The sequence below is a fragment of the Dendropsophus ebraccatus genome, chromosome 2 (genome assembly GCF_027789765.1).
Source record: "Dendropsophus ebraccatus isolate aDenEbr1 chromosome 2, aDenEbr1.pat, whole genome shotgun sequence".
Classification (NCBI taxonomy): Eukaryota; Metazoa; Chordata; class Amphibia; order Anura; family Hylidae; genus Dendropsophus; species Dendropsophus ebraccatus.
The window spans coordinates 71,429,633-71,445,062 of NC_091455.1; the positions used below are offsets into that span (position 1 = coordinate 71,429,633).

A 15,430-nucleotide genomic window follows, 5' to 3' on the forward strand; every position below is an offset into this window, starting at 1 on the left:
AGTAGCAAGATAACCGGTATTATCCCACACTCACAGTATACAGCCGTATACCGGATATATAATTGTTTTTACAACAATAAAATGAAAGGCCTGGTCAACATCTTTACAGGACGCAGACTGCACAAATCAGTACTAGCAAGATAACAGCTATTATCCCACACTCACAGTATACAGCCGTATACCGGATATATAATTGTTTTTACAACAATAAAATTAAAGGCCTGGTCAACGCCTTTAGGCCACATTCACACACCCGTAGTGCAGTCCGTGGCTGCGGACCGTACTACCGTATGTGTATCCGTAGTGCTCGGTGCTTCACGGAGCACTACGTTCACACATTATTACCCCAGAGATCCGTGCCGCAAAAAAACGATCTGCATTACAACATGTCCTTTTTTTCTGCAGCACGGATCGCGGCCCCGTATACACGTACGGACGTGTAAACGGGGCCATAGGATAACATTGGTTTCATGAACAAAGGACGTGTGAATTAGCCCTTACAGGACGCAGACTGCACAAATCAGTAGTAGCAAGATAACAGCTATTATCCCACACATTATACAGCTGTATACAGTAGATGTCTCACAACAGCTTCTAAATCTCTGTTTTTTATACTTTTAGCCCTAACAAGCTTTTGGGGTCCCTTCCTACCTAACTTCACCTAAAAGCTTTCTCTCCCTGGTGAACAGCCTGTCCCTCTCTAGCTCTAACCAGCAATTGACACAAATCTGAAATCACTATTCTTATATTCAGTAGGTGACATAGTTTAGCCAGCCAATCATAGTTAGAGTTTTTTTTTTTTTTTAAAGTCCTGCCTACTTCTAGTGCTTGACCCAAATTGAACTTTTACTGCTTTGGTGTTCAAATGTTCAAGCGCATTCGAATAGCATACTATTCGATCGAACAGCTATTTGATCAAATAGTATTCGCTTATGACTACTGAATATAGAAAATCATTTTTCCAACTTTTAACATAAAAATGCAACCCTCGTAACCCATAGCTTTACTATAATGTTTCCATGTAATGCTATCATGTAAAAGTTCAATGCTGACTAACTTCTTAATGTTAAATATTAAATATTAATGTTAAATATTTAATATAAAAAGAACCTGTCTGCCTGCAGCTGTCCCTAGAGGAAGCATTAGAGCATACTGTATACTGAGTTATTATTGAGGTGAATGTGTGATCTAATGCAGTAACAAAGATCCTAAACTCTCATAGTAGCAACTTCAGCAACTTTATAAGCTATCAGCATGCTATCATGCAGTTTATTTGTTTTTGTTTTTTTATATAAGATATGGAGCTCTGACTGACATAAAGGTATAGAAAGAATCTAAACAGTACAGAATTGTAAATCTATTTATATTACAAAAAAACACTAAATGGTGTCCAAGACAGAGAGACCTGCAAGAGAATATGTTCAAGGCTGCTCTTTTTAAAGATGACCGTAAAAACCATTGGCAGTGGAACCCCCGTCAACATTGTTTTCTATGTAACCAACCTGTATTGCTTGGAACACAAAACCCTGAGTTGACCGTGTAAACACCCATCCTTTATCAGTGTGTGCAATTTATACTGGTAATTTGTAACTGGGGCCACTAGGTCAACTTTAGTAACATGTGGGTCCTTCAACAATATAGCAACAGTGGGTCGAGAGTGTGGGAAGCATAGAAACGTGATGTAATAGTGACCTGAGGAGTAATGGAACCCTGGGTCACCATTGTGCTTATAATATGATGCTACTTTATGGGAAGAGTCTAAGGAATTGTGTTTTCTTTACTTGTAACCACTGCATAAAGGTGTGTACAGGGAAACCCTGGGGCAAGTCAAGACTGGTAGCAAACACGTAGACATGGTTGAGGTCAGATTGGAAACAGGTAAATTAGTGGGCAACCCCTAGGAACCAGCTGGACCTAATTGTTCATATTCTGATTCTTATTTAGGGTACAAACACACACGGCTTATACACTGCGTATTTACTGCTGCAATATGCAGCAGATACGCAGCAGATACGCAGCAGATTAGATCTAAATAACTGAACACAGTATCAAATCTGCTGCGTATCTGCTGTGTGTGTTTGTACCCTCAAAAGGCTTGCATTGGCTGAGGTCAGCGATATCTAGAGAACACTATTCCAGAAAAAATTGTGTGGATGCAGGAAAAGAGTGGCAGCAGGGAGCGGAATAACAACCAGCACTGGAGGTAAGTAGTTACAATGTGACACAAAGAGAATATTTATAAAGACTTTCATGGTCCCTCTCCCCTAACTTTAGTGGACCCTGAGCTCTGTTCCAAGTGCCAACTTATGGTGCGTTTACACAGGCAGATTTATCTGTCAGATTTTTTAAGCCAAAGCCAGGAACAGACCATAAACAGGGAACAGGTCATAAAGAAAAGACTGAGATTTCGCTTCTTTTCAAATCCATTCCTGTCTTTGGCTTCCAAAATCTGTCAGATAAATCTGCCTGTGTAAACGCACCATGAGGCTATGTTCACACTGCGTATGGGTCTGGCCGCATTTCATATGCCGCCGTACATGTGCGGCTGAAACTACGGCCGTGGGAAAAATCGACATGCGGCCGGATGCGTACAAACCGCGAACATACGCCCGTAGTACAGTTATGCTTCCCTAGCTTGTTTAAAAGCGATCTGAGGCAGGTCATTTACTTGGAAATCTTCGCCCAGCCCCGTAAACCACACAGAACCTTTTGGATCAATTTGGCTGAAATAAGTACTTCGTACGGGACCGCATGGAAATCCACAGCCATGAGTTTCAACATTTCCGTCCTCAAACAATGGTCGTGTTCATTTTTCACGGCGCCTCATACGATCCGGCCGTAAGCTCATACGTAGTGTGCATTGTGCGGGCGTATATCATATACTTTCAAGCGAACGCATCAACCTCAAAACTACGTGCGTACATTCGCGGTTCGCACTACGGCCGGAATCATACACAGTGTCACTGGGACTTCTCATCTGATTTATAATGTTAAGGGTCCATTTACACACACACAGATTATCTGACAGATATCTGACAGATGTTTGCAACCAAAGCCAGGAATGGACTATAAACAGGGAAGAGGTCATAAAGGAAAGACTGAGATTTCTCTTTTTTTTCAAATCCATTTCTGGGTTTGGCTGCAAAAATCTGGCAGATATCTGTCAGATAATCTCTGTCTGTAAATGGACCCTTAGTCCCAACATTCTTAGTAGCCTGAATAAATATCATTACATCTATAGGGGTAATGCAACTTCTATTAAAAAATCTCAAGTCTTCAAGTATTTATCAGCTGCTGTATGTCCTGCAGGAAGTGGTATATTCTTTTCAGTCCAGAGAGCAGGAGAGTTCTTTTTATGAGGATTTGCCACTGCTCCTGACAGTTCCAGACGCAGACAGAGGTGGCAGCAGAGCGCACTGGAAAGAATACACCACTTTCTGCAGGACATAAAGCAGCTGATAAGTACTGAAAGACTTGAGATTTCTTTTTTATAGAAGTTGCATTACTCCTTTAAGCACATTACAAATCTCTGGCACCTTCTGACATAAGTTCATTTAAAAGAATTTTTTTCTTTTGTTGTGGTAGCCCTTTTGAGTGTAGAGAAGATTGCATAATAAATAGTTCACTGTGCCAAGAAATGGGATGAGGATTTAGAGAAGACATTTACTATATCTGTGTGACATGCCAGGTTGCACATAAAGATACTGTATGTTGTTAAACCAGATTTCTCTTTCTCAAGCTCCATGCTAACCTGGAGGATATCTGCTCTGCATTACGTAACACACAATGCAATTTACAGGCACACCGAATCCTTCCTATCATTCTGATCTGTGTGTTTTTGTAGCTGTTAAAGTAAGTACATATTAACCAGAGCTAGATTTCCTGATAATGAATAACCCACGGTGTAAAAATGCTGATTATATCTAGGTAGCTCAGTAGCCAGCCTGTCCCAGACATCCACTGAAATGAGAGACTGGTGGCCAAGCCAAGGAAACAAAAATTGTCTGCCCATGCATTAGGATTATATACCAAATATGAGGGAAATATAATGAAGTCATGTACGGAGGAAAATTATCACATTGTTGGAAATATGCCACAAATCTAATAGCTGAAATAGCTATATCCACAAGGATTAAAATTACGCCAGTCAGGAAAATAGTTTCCAGGCATTACTGTCCATCGTGGTATAACTGCTGGCTGTTTGCTTAAATCTGGATAAACCCCTTTTGGCAGCACAAGTGCGGTTTAGAAAAAAGAAATTCACTTGATGTCAGCATGAATTCTGGACATGCGGTCATGAAAACTTTCTCCGGTTATATACTTCTTTGGTAAGTCTACATTTACTTTCTTGTGTGAGAATAGATGCATCTTAACTATAAGGAATTATACTTCCATACCTATAGACGTCTATGGTCCATATATGTATTATTGCACGATATAAAGATATTCTAATGCGTGTCATATTATGGAGTGACTATGACCCCATAATACAAATCTGTACGGACACCCCTTAAATAAAAATGGAAATACTATTCTTTCTTCACATATGGCTTTGTTTCAGATTGATTGATGTGATTGTGGTGGACTGGTGTATAAAGGGTCAATTGTGAAAATTCTGCTACCGCTCAAATAATTCTGGATCTACTGTACATGTACAGCTAGATTATTAAGAAAGTCAAATGGAAATTGTGATACCAATAATTTCCCTGTGACCAGCTTATTGTAAAGACCTAATCAGAGGTGTGGCTAGGGTTTATTTGTTACCTGGAGCACCAATTTACATGGACAAAATCAGAAAGTGAGGACATACTGTGGTAATAAGCCTTCACTTTGTGTCAGGGAAAAACCTGGTAAACATGTATGCATGTAAGTAAGAGAGACATAGATAGATAGATAGATAGATAGATAGATAGATAGATAGATAGATAGATAGATAGATCTAGGACACTGCCCAAGTGATTGGCATAGGTCACAACAGGAATGGGAAAGATCAGACAAAGATCTGACAAGCTAATGCTGCAGCCATTATTCACAATAAGATGACTGATTTGTGAGTGATAACTAGCCTGTCCAGCAGTGTTCAAAGGGTTAAGTTTAAGGACTGCAGCAGTCTAGCTTAAAGTGTACCTGTCGTTATAACTTTTAAAACCTAAATTAACAGTAGATGTGAAAAAAAGCAAGTTTGCAATTAGGGATGGTCCCCCTGAACCCGAACGCTCGGCATCAGATTCCCGCTGTCTGCCCGCTCCGTGCAGCGGGCGGATACAGCGGGAGGACCGCCTGGAAAACTGGGATACAGCCTATGGCTATGGCTGTATCCCAGTTTTCCAGGCGTTCCTCCCGCTGGATCCGCCCGCTGCACGGAGCGGGCAGAAAGCGGTAATCATTGCGGATGGTTCGGGTTCGTACGAACTCCGTACGAACTCTGCTCGGACCATCCCTATTTGCAATATACACTCATTATTTTTTTTCATGGAAAACATGGCACTTCCTGGGACTTTTTTTTTTTCCCCCAAAGAGTCAGAAAACAGGAAGTCCAGTGTTTCCCAGGTCAGCGCTTACCTCACAGAGACAAGGCAGTCATGTGACTGATGGACACATTGTGCCTTGACTCTCTGTACTGGCCAGGACTTCATGTGTTTAGTCTCTTTTTTTCAACCTAAAATTTGCCTTCTGGAGACTGGACCTGGATTTCTGATACGTATAGCTTTGTTTTACAGCATGATAACAAAACAAACAAACAAAAAAAGAATGTATATTGCAAGCTTTATTTCACATCTACTATTGATTTACATTTTGAAAGTTATAATGACAGGTACACTTTAAAATGACAGGTCAGCTAACACCTCCTTCCCCTCAATACTAACTGTGCCCAGGGTGCACATGCCCCCTTGCTCCCTTATACCCCCAGATAACCATGAGTGACATGTCCACTTACAATGCAACATACTTACTGTAAATGGATTTTTGCTAACGTGAATAAGATATGTAGAATAATAGCAGGAAATCTGCTGTGAGTAGCATACTTTTCCCCAGAATCCATTTTAATCAATGTACAGTATATTTGCACAATGCACAGATGATAGCATTTTCCTCTCCTAGAGGACTAATTCTCTTCTCTAGGTAATAAGAAAGGATCCCGATCACAGAGTCTCTTTATTATATTCAAGAGTTTGTCTTAACAATAAAGCAACACAAAAGCATAGACAGACAAGGTTTTCCATCAGATTTTATAATTGGAATAATTTAATTTATACACAGTTTAAGCTTTAGCTATGACAATCATAATCCTGATAGATAACATTGTTATATGGAATGAGTTATATATTTTGCTGGGATTTGATTATATGTGAATAAATGTTTTGCATTTAGTCAACATCAAGTCTACACCTACATGTTATCTTTAACATTCGCTTCAAGTAATACAGTTCCATTTGTTTTGGTTAGCAGGTGGAGAGGTGTAGAATCTCTGTGGAGTCCTTATAGATACAATTCGAAAGCTAAGTTTAAGCTAAAACATTTTAGGGCACAAGCTTGGTTTTTTTTTTCTAAAACTACTCCAAACTGATCGGACAATTGGACACTCCATGTCTAGTATGTTCTGGTATTCTTTTTTTTTTTTTTTTAAATCTGTATAGCTTGCTGCACTTTCCTATACAATGGGCTACATACATCTCGCACTCATGTATCAGAGATGTAGATTCTCTAAACCCCAACCCATCTGACGATGGCAAAGGACAGGTCATCCATATCAGATCAGTCACCTGTTGGCTAAAGCTATCAAGCAGATAGCTCCCTTCTCTGTGCAGTGGCCAAACTGGGTTATTGGGCATTCAAATGAATTGGAGCTAAGCTACAGTAACCCAGTATGAACACTATAAAGAGAACTGCTTCTGACTCTGCTTTTCTACCGTGTTTCCCCAAAAATAAGACAGTGCTTATTTAACAATTTCCTCCCAAAGAAGCACTATGTCTTATTTTCAATGGATGTCTTATTTCTGCCCCACTCTTCCCCTACGGCTCTCTCCCTCGGAACCCCCCCGGCGTACTCACTAATGTCCTGTAGGACCAGGAAACCAGGAGCGTGCGGCAGGACATCATAAATTGCGGTGGTGTGGTGAGACATCGGTACATGTGGTGGAACGTCCGTCTGTGCGGTGGAATGTCGGGACGTGTGGGCGGAAGTGGGGGCAATGGAACAGTGTGCCTGCGGCACCAGCTGTCAAAGTCCATGAAGGGGTTAGTTGAAGGGGAGTGGAGGGGTGGGGGACTGTCCCGGTTTAAATAGTTAGCGGCCTTACTTTTGGAGGGTGCCCTATTTTCGGGGGTGCCTTATTTTAGGCTAGTTGATAGGATTGTGGGGGTGTCTTATTTTAGGAGGATGTCTTATTTTCGGGGAAACACGGTATGTATGCCAGAGCCACAACTGTAGCAAGTCGTGTCGGCACGTCAGTGTATCCTGACTGACATGTGGACAAGTGCTGAAACCTCTGAACCTCAAACTTCACCGAATACAGGAACCAAAAGAACACTGTACTGTATATGCTGAAAACAATTTCGGGAGAATTATTTGACTCATCGATGTACTTCATGATGGATAAAGCTAGGTTTCATTTATAAGGTCATTTAAGTTCCTAAAATTGAAGGTACTGGTCCACTTAAAATCCCCATTAAATAAACAAAGTGTACACCAACAATTTACATACTCTGGATGGACTCAAGAAAACAAAAAAACACTATCCGCAGCATCACTGTTGAAGAGTATCATCCAACATGCTGTGACATGCCCAAAGGTGTATAGACATGAATGGGGACTAGTGATAAATGAACATCCCAATGTTCAGTTCGGATTACCATGATCAATTCGTGTTCGTCGAATATTCACAAACAAATAACGAACATACAGTAGAAGCGTACGTTTCGGTCTACACACATGCGTACAGATTATCAGGGGCAAGGCGTAAATTATGCAGTTGCGTACGTTTTTAAGTTCGAATATGTTCGAAAATGATTGGTATAACAATTCCGTTCATCAAACAAATTGTTCGGTGAACATGAACAATTAGCATCATGTTTATACGAACATATGAACATTTACAAACATGTTCGCTCATCAGTAATGGGGACCACTTTTAGTATCTGTTGTAAGCAGGGCCGCCATCAGGAATTTCGGGGCCCCATACAACCAAAGTGTCTGGGCCCCCCACATTAATTTAAAAAAAAAATGTGTGTTCGACCCACGCCTTGCTGGGAGGTATAATTTGGTTTAGATCAATTCTAGAGAACTGGCTCATATACCCCATTTTCCCCAGTGGCTTAAAATGTAACCTCTGTTATACAGTTATAAAATTGTAGAAACTAAATGTGAACAAGGTGCAATTTAAATGTCACCATACAGACACTTACTTGTATAGCTGTCTCTTGTGCTCTGTATGCAGTGCATTATATCCACCCTTGCAACGTACAATTTATAGCGTGTCTACAAGCCCAGCGGGGCTCATTATGATGGAGACTAAAACTTATAGAAGAGTGGGGTAGGGGTTCCCCTGTATTCAGAATGCTGTTGAGTACTAGGCAATGCCTTGTCTGGGGTTATTAAATTTTGAGGGTCTGGGGGGCTGTTTGATTTGTATATGTTCACCAATATCCCCCCCCCCCCCCCCCCCGGTATGCTCACTAACATAGAATATGTTGATAAGGCTAATATAATGAGGCTGTTCCATGTTAGTGAGCATATACAAATCACCCCCCCCCCCCCAGGCAGACTAGTTTAGCTCACCCAAGACAGTGATAGCGAATACATGGCGGTGAGAACGCTTTCTAGGAGATCTTGTTTGTGCAGCAGAGGTGTCTTTATCCTGCTCTGCATAGACCCTCGAAATTCAATAATCCCAGACAGGGCATTGCCTAGCACTCAACAGCATTCTGAATACAGGGGAACCCCTACCCCACTCTTGTATAAGTTTTAGTCTCCATCATAATGAGCCCCGCTGGGCTTGTAGACATGCTATAAATTGTACGTTGCAAGGGTGAATATAATGCACTGCATACAGAGCAGAAGAGACAGCTATACAAGTAAGTGTCTATTTGAATTGCACCTTGTTCACATTTAGGTTCTACAATTTTATAACTGTATAACAGAGGTTACATTTTAAGCCACTGGGGAAAATGGGGTATATGAGCCAGTTCTCTAGAACTGATCTCTTGATCTCACACACAGACACCAGCACACATGTATACAGACACCAGCACACATGTATACACACATACAGACACCAGCACACATGTATACAGACACCAGAACACATGTATACAGACATACAGACACCAGCACACATGTATACAGACACCAGCACACATGTATAAAGACATAGACACCAGCACACGTGTATACAGACACCAGCACACATGTATACAGACACCAGCACACATGTATACACACATACAGACACCAGCACACATGTATACAGACACCAGCACACATGAATACAGACACCAGCACACATGTATACAGACACCAGCACACATGAATACACACATACAGACACCAGCACACATGTATACACACATACAGACACCAGCACACATGTATACAGACACCAGTACACATGTATATATAAACACACAGACACCAGCACACATGTATATATAAACACACAGACACACACTTACTCTGACCAGGGAAGCTCCAGGTCCCAGGAGCTGCAGTGCCTCTCCTCACACAGCGGCTCCCCTGTCAGCAGGGCACGATGAAGTTTGAACTTCTGCAACCTGGAGAAATCACCTGATATCACCTGCAGTCCTATGTAACACCACATAACACAGTGGTATCTCTGAGTACAGATAATGTAGTAGATTTCACCTGCAGTCCTATGTAACAGCACAGATAACACAGTGATATCTCTGAGTATAGATCATGTAGTAGATGTCACCTGCAGTCCTATGTAACAGCACAGATAACACAGTGATATCCCTCTGAGTACAGATAATGTAGTAGTTACCTGCAGTCCTATGTAACAGCACAGATAACACAGTGATATCTCTGAGTACAGATAATGTAGATGTCACCTGCAGTCCTATGTAACACCACAGCTAACACAGTGATATCTCTGAGTACAGATAATGTAGTAGCTGTCACCTGCAGTCCTATGTAACACCACAGATAACACAGCGATATCTCTGAGTACAGATAATGTAGTAGTCACCTGCAGTCCTATGTAACACAACAGATAACACAGTGATATCTCTGAGTACAGATAATGTAGATGTCACCTGCAGTCCTATGTAACAGCACAGATAACACAGTGATATCTCTGAGTACAGATAATGTAGATGTCACCTGCAGTCCTATGTAACACCAGAGATAACACAGTGATATCTCTGAGTACACAGGGCCGATTCTAGCTTTTCTGCCGCCTGAGGCGAAAACTGACAAAGCGCGCCCCCCCCCCCCCCCCCCCCCTCAGAGCAATAGTCAGGGAGAGAAGATCCAGGACAGGCACAGTGCATTACCGCAGTGTGTATGGGACACCACTATAGATAACAGTGTGCTCTGTGCAGTGACCAGATTTTTTAACTGTTTGAGCCACTATGGGCCCCCTGGGAGCTTCAAAACAAACAACAATCTACAACTGCTGACCTCTGACCTCAGGAGCCAGAGAAGAGCCATAAAACGGGCTGCTCTGTTAACTCTTTCAGTACTGCAGAATGTAGAGTATTACTGTGCATCACTTACATTCTGCTATACAGAAAGAGTTAACAGCAGAGCAGAACATTACTTTTATGCCTCTTCTCCTGCTCTTGCACTATGCTGAGGTCAGCTCGGAGTTCGGCAGTGCAGAGAAGACATAATATAGCGTCCCCGCTGCTAACTTTTTCTTTTCTACAGTGTGTAAGTGATGCAGAGTATAATAACTCCGCATTATTGAAAGGGTTAACAGCAGGAGACACTATATCTATGTCTTATGTGATGTGAATACTTGTGAATACGAGGCTTCCAGTGCCTCCTCAGCGCTTCTCATGAGGCAACTGACAGGAAACACGGCTGGGCACTGAGCCGTAACTAGTTGTAATGATAATGACACAGGAAACTGATGCCGCCCCCCTCAAGGGCTGTGTTATCTGCCGCCTGAGGCAAACACTTCACCTCGCCTCATGGCAGATACGGGCCTGTGAGTACAGATAATGTAGTAGCTGTCACCTCGGGGCACCCCTACTAAATGATGTTCTACAAAATAAGAAAAGTGTCATACAGTGACTCACAGGTGACGTCTTCTTTGATCTGAGGCGTCACTTTCCCTTTTCCTCTCCATTCGGCCCAGTCCTCCATGATGATTCCTTTCAGATATGTTTCATGTTTTCAGAACCTGCGAGCCAAACAATTTAGGCTCCGCACATTTCTAGCAGCTTCCTTTCCTTTCTCCCCCCTGTAGGCTCCTAAAGTAACTGCGCTGTTTTGCGTTATGTGCAGTAAAGCGAGTAGGAATGTGAGATGCCCCCTGTATGTAGGATCCCCTGCTGTGCCCCCTCTATGTAGGATTCCCTGTTGTGCCCCCATGAGCTAATAATGCCCCTAGAGGTGGCCCCCATAAACTAATAATGCCCTCAGAGGTACCCCCATGAGCTAATAATGCCCCCAGAGGTGCCTCCATGAACTAATAATGCCCCCAGAGGTGGCCCCATGAACTAATAATGCCCCCAGAGGTACCCCCATACACTAATAATGCCCCCAGAGATGCCCCCATGAGTTAATAATGCCCCCAGAGGTGCCCCCATGAACTAATAATGCCCCCAGAGGTGCCCCCATATACTAATAATGCCCCCAGAGGTGCCCCCATGAGCTAATAATGCCTCCAGAGGTGCCCCCATAAACTAATAATGCCCCCAGAGGTGCCCCCATGAGCTAATAATGCCCCCAGAGGTGCCCCCATATACTAATAATGCCCCCAGAGGTGCCCCAATGAACTACTAATGCCCCCAGAGGTGCCCCCATATACTAATAATGCCCCCGGAGGTGCCATCATGAACTAATAATGCCCCCAGAGGTGCCCCCATACACTAATAATGCCCCCAGAGGTGCCCCCATGAGCTAATAATGCCCCCAGATGTGCCCCCATATACTAATAATGCCGCCAGAGGTGCCCCCATGAACTAATAATGCCCCCGGAGGTGCCCCCATGAACTAATAATGCCCCCAGAGGTGCCCCCATACACTAATAATGCCTCCAGAGGTGCCCCATACACTAATAATGCCCCCAGAGGTGCCCCCATGAGCTAATAATGCCCCCAGAGGTGCCCCCATATACTAATAATGCCCCCAGAGGTGCCCCCATGAGCTAATAATGCCCCCAGAGGTGCCCCCATGAGCTAATAATGCCCCAGAGGTGCCCCCATGAGCTAATAATGCCCCCAGAGGTGCCCCCATATACTAATAATGCCTCCAGAGGTGCCCCCATATACTAATAATGCCCCCAGAGTTGCCCCCATGAGCTAATAATAACCCCAGAGGTGCCCCCATATACTAATAATGCCCCCAGAGGTGCCCCCATATACTAATAATGCCCCCAGAGGTGCCCCCATATACTACTAATGCCCCCGGAGGTGCCCCCATGAACTAATAATAACCCCAGAGGTGCCCCCATGAGCTAATAATGCCCCCAGATGTGCCCCCATATACTAATAATGCCCCCAGATGTGCCCCCATGAGCTAATAATGCCCCCAGAGGTGCCCCCATGAACTAATAATGCCCTCAGAGGTGCCCCCATATACTAATAATGCCCCCAGAGGTGCCCCCATGAGCTAATATTGCCCCCAGAGGTGCCCCCATATACTAATAATGCCCCCAGAGGTGCCCCCATATACTAATAATGCCCCCAGAGGTGCCCCCATGAGCTAATAATGCCCCCAGAGGTGCCCCCATATACTAATAATGCCCCCAGAGGTGCCATCATGAACTAATAATGCCCCCAGAGGTGCCTTCATATACTACTAATGCCCCCGGAGGTGCCCCCATGAACTAATAATGCCCCCAGAGGTGCCCCATACACTAATAATGCCCCCAGAGGTGCCCCATACACTCATAATGCCCCCAGAGGTGCCCCCATGAGCTAATAATGCCCCCAGAGGTGCCCCAAATACTAATAATGCCCCCAGAGGTGCCCCCATGAACTAATAATGCCCCCAGACGTGCCCCCATACACTAATAATGCCCCCAGAGGTGCCCCCATACACTAATAATGCCCACAAAAGTTGCCCCCATATACTAATAATGCCCTCAGAGGTGCCCCCATGAGCTAATAATGCCCACAGAGGTGCCCCCATATACTAATAATGCCCCCAGAGGTGCCCCCATGAACTAATAATGCCCCCAGAGGTGCCCCCATATACTACTAATGCCCCCAGAGGTGCCCCCATGAACTAATAATGCCCCCAGAGGTGCCCCCATACACTAATAATGCCCCCAGAGGTGCCCCATACACTAATAATGCCCCCAGAGGTGCCCCCATGAGCTAATAATGCCCCCAGAGGTGCACGCAAATACTAATAATGCCCCCAGAGGTGCCACCATGAACTAATAATGCCCCCAGAGGTGCCACCATACACTAATAATGCCCCCAGAGGTGCCCCCATATACTAATAATGCCCCCAGAGGTGCCTCCATGAGCTAATAATGCCCCCAGAGGTGCCCCCATATACTAATAATGCCGCAAGAGGTGCCCCCATGAACTACTAATGCCCCCAGAGGTGCCCCCATGAACTACTAATGCCCCGGAGGTGCCCCCATGAACTAATAATGCCCCCAGAGGTGCCCCCATACACTAATAATGCCCCCAGAGGTGCCCCATACACTAATAATGCCCCCAGAGGTGCCCCCATGAGCTAATAATGCCCCCAGAGGTGCCCCCAAATACTAATAATGCCCCCAGAGGTGCCCCCATGAACTAATAATGGCCCCAGAGGTGCCCCAATGAACTAATAATGCCCCCAGAGGTGCCCCCATACACTAATAATGCCCCCAGAGGTGCCCCATACACTAATAATGCCCCCAGAGGTGCCCCCATATACTAATAATGCCCCCAGAGGTGCCCCCATATACTAATAATGCCCCCAGAGGTGCCCCATACACTAATAATGCCCCAGAGGTGCCCCCATGAGCTAATAATGCCCCCAGAGGTGCCCCCATATACTAATAATGCCCCCAGAGGTGCCCCCATGAGCTAATAATGCCCCCAGAGGTGCCCCCATATACTAATAATGCCCCCAGAGGTGCCCCCATGAGCTAATAATGCCCCCAGAGGTGCCCCCATGAGCTAATAATGCCCCAGAGGTGCCCCCATGAGCTAATAATGCCCCTAGAGGTGCCCCCATATACTAATAATGCCTCCAAAGGTGCCCCCATATACTAATAATGCCCCCAGAGTTGCCCCCATGAGCTAATAATAACCCCAGAGGTGCCTCCATATACTAATAATGCCCCCAGAGGTGCCCCCATATACTAATAATGCCCCCAGAGGTGCCCCCATATACTACTAATGCCCCCGGAGGTGCCCCCATGAACTAATAATGCCCCCAGAGGTGTCCCCATGAGCTAATAATGCCCCCAGATGTGCCCCCATATACTAATAATGCCCCCAGAGGTGCCCCCATGAGCTAATAATGCCCCCAGAGGTGCCCCCATATACTAATAATGCCCCCAGAGGTGCCCCCATGAGCTAATAATGCCCCCAGAGGTGCCCCCATATACTAATAATGCCTCCATAGGTGCTCCCATATACTAATAATGCCCCCAGAGGTGCCCCCATGAGCTAATAATGCCCCCAGAGGTGCCCCCATATACTAATAATGCCCCCAGAGGTGCCCCCATATACTAATAATGCCCCCAGAGGTGCCCTCATGAGCTAATATTGCCCCCAGAGGTGCCCCCATGAACTAATAATGCCCCCAGAGGTGCCCCCATATACTAATAATGCCCCGAGGTGCCCCCATGAGCTAATAATGCCCCCAGAGGTGCCCCCATATACTAATAATGCCTCCAGAGGTGCCCCCATATACTAATAATGCCCCCAGAGTTGCCCCCATGAGCTAATAATAACCCCAGAGGTGCCTCCATATACTAATAATGCCCCCAGAGGTGCCCCCATATACTAATAATGCCCCCAGAGGTGCCCCCATATACTACTAATGCCCCCGGAGGTGCCCCCATGAACTAATAATGCCCCCAGAGGTGTCCCCATGAGCTAATAATGCCCCCAGATGTGCCCCCATATACTAATAATGCCCCCAGAGGTGCCCCCATGAGCTAATAATGCCCCCAGAGGTGCCCCCATATACTAATAATGCCCCCAGAGGTGCCCCCATGAGCTAATAATGCCCCCAGAGGTGCCCCCATATACTAATAATGCCCCCAGAGGTGCCCCCATATACTAATAA

At 44.8% G+C, this 15,430-nt stretch overlaps 1 protein-coding gene across 1 annotated transcript in view; it reads left to right on the forward strand.

Moving 5' to 3' along the window:
- The first annotated feature begins 3,968 nt into the window (after positions 1–3,968).
- ARHGAP28 (Rho GTPase activating protein 28) overlaps positions 3,969–15,430 on the forward strand; it is a 118,040-nt gene continuing 106,578 nt past the window's right edge. Inside the window, exon 1 of the mRNA XM_069960096.1 lies at positions 3,969–4,328. The gene's annotated coding sequence lies outside the window, so the exon portion shown is untranslated. The remainder of the gene's footprint in view (positions 4,329–15,430) is intronic.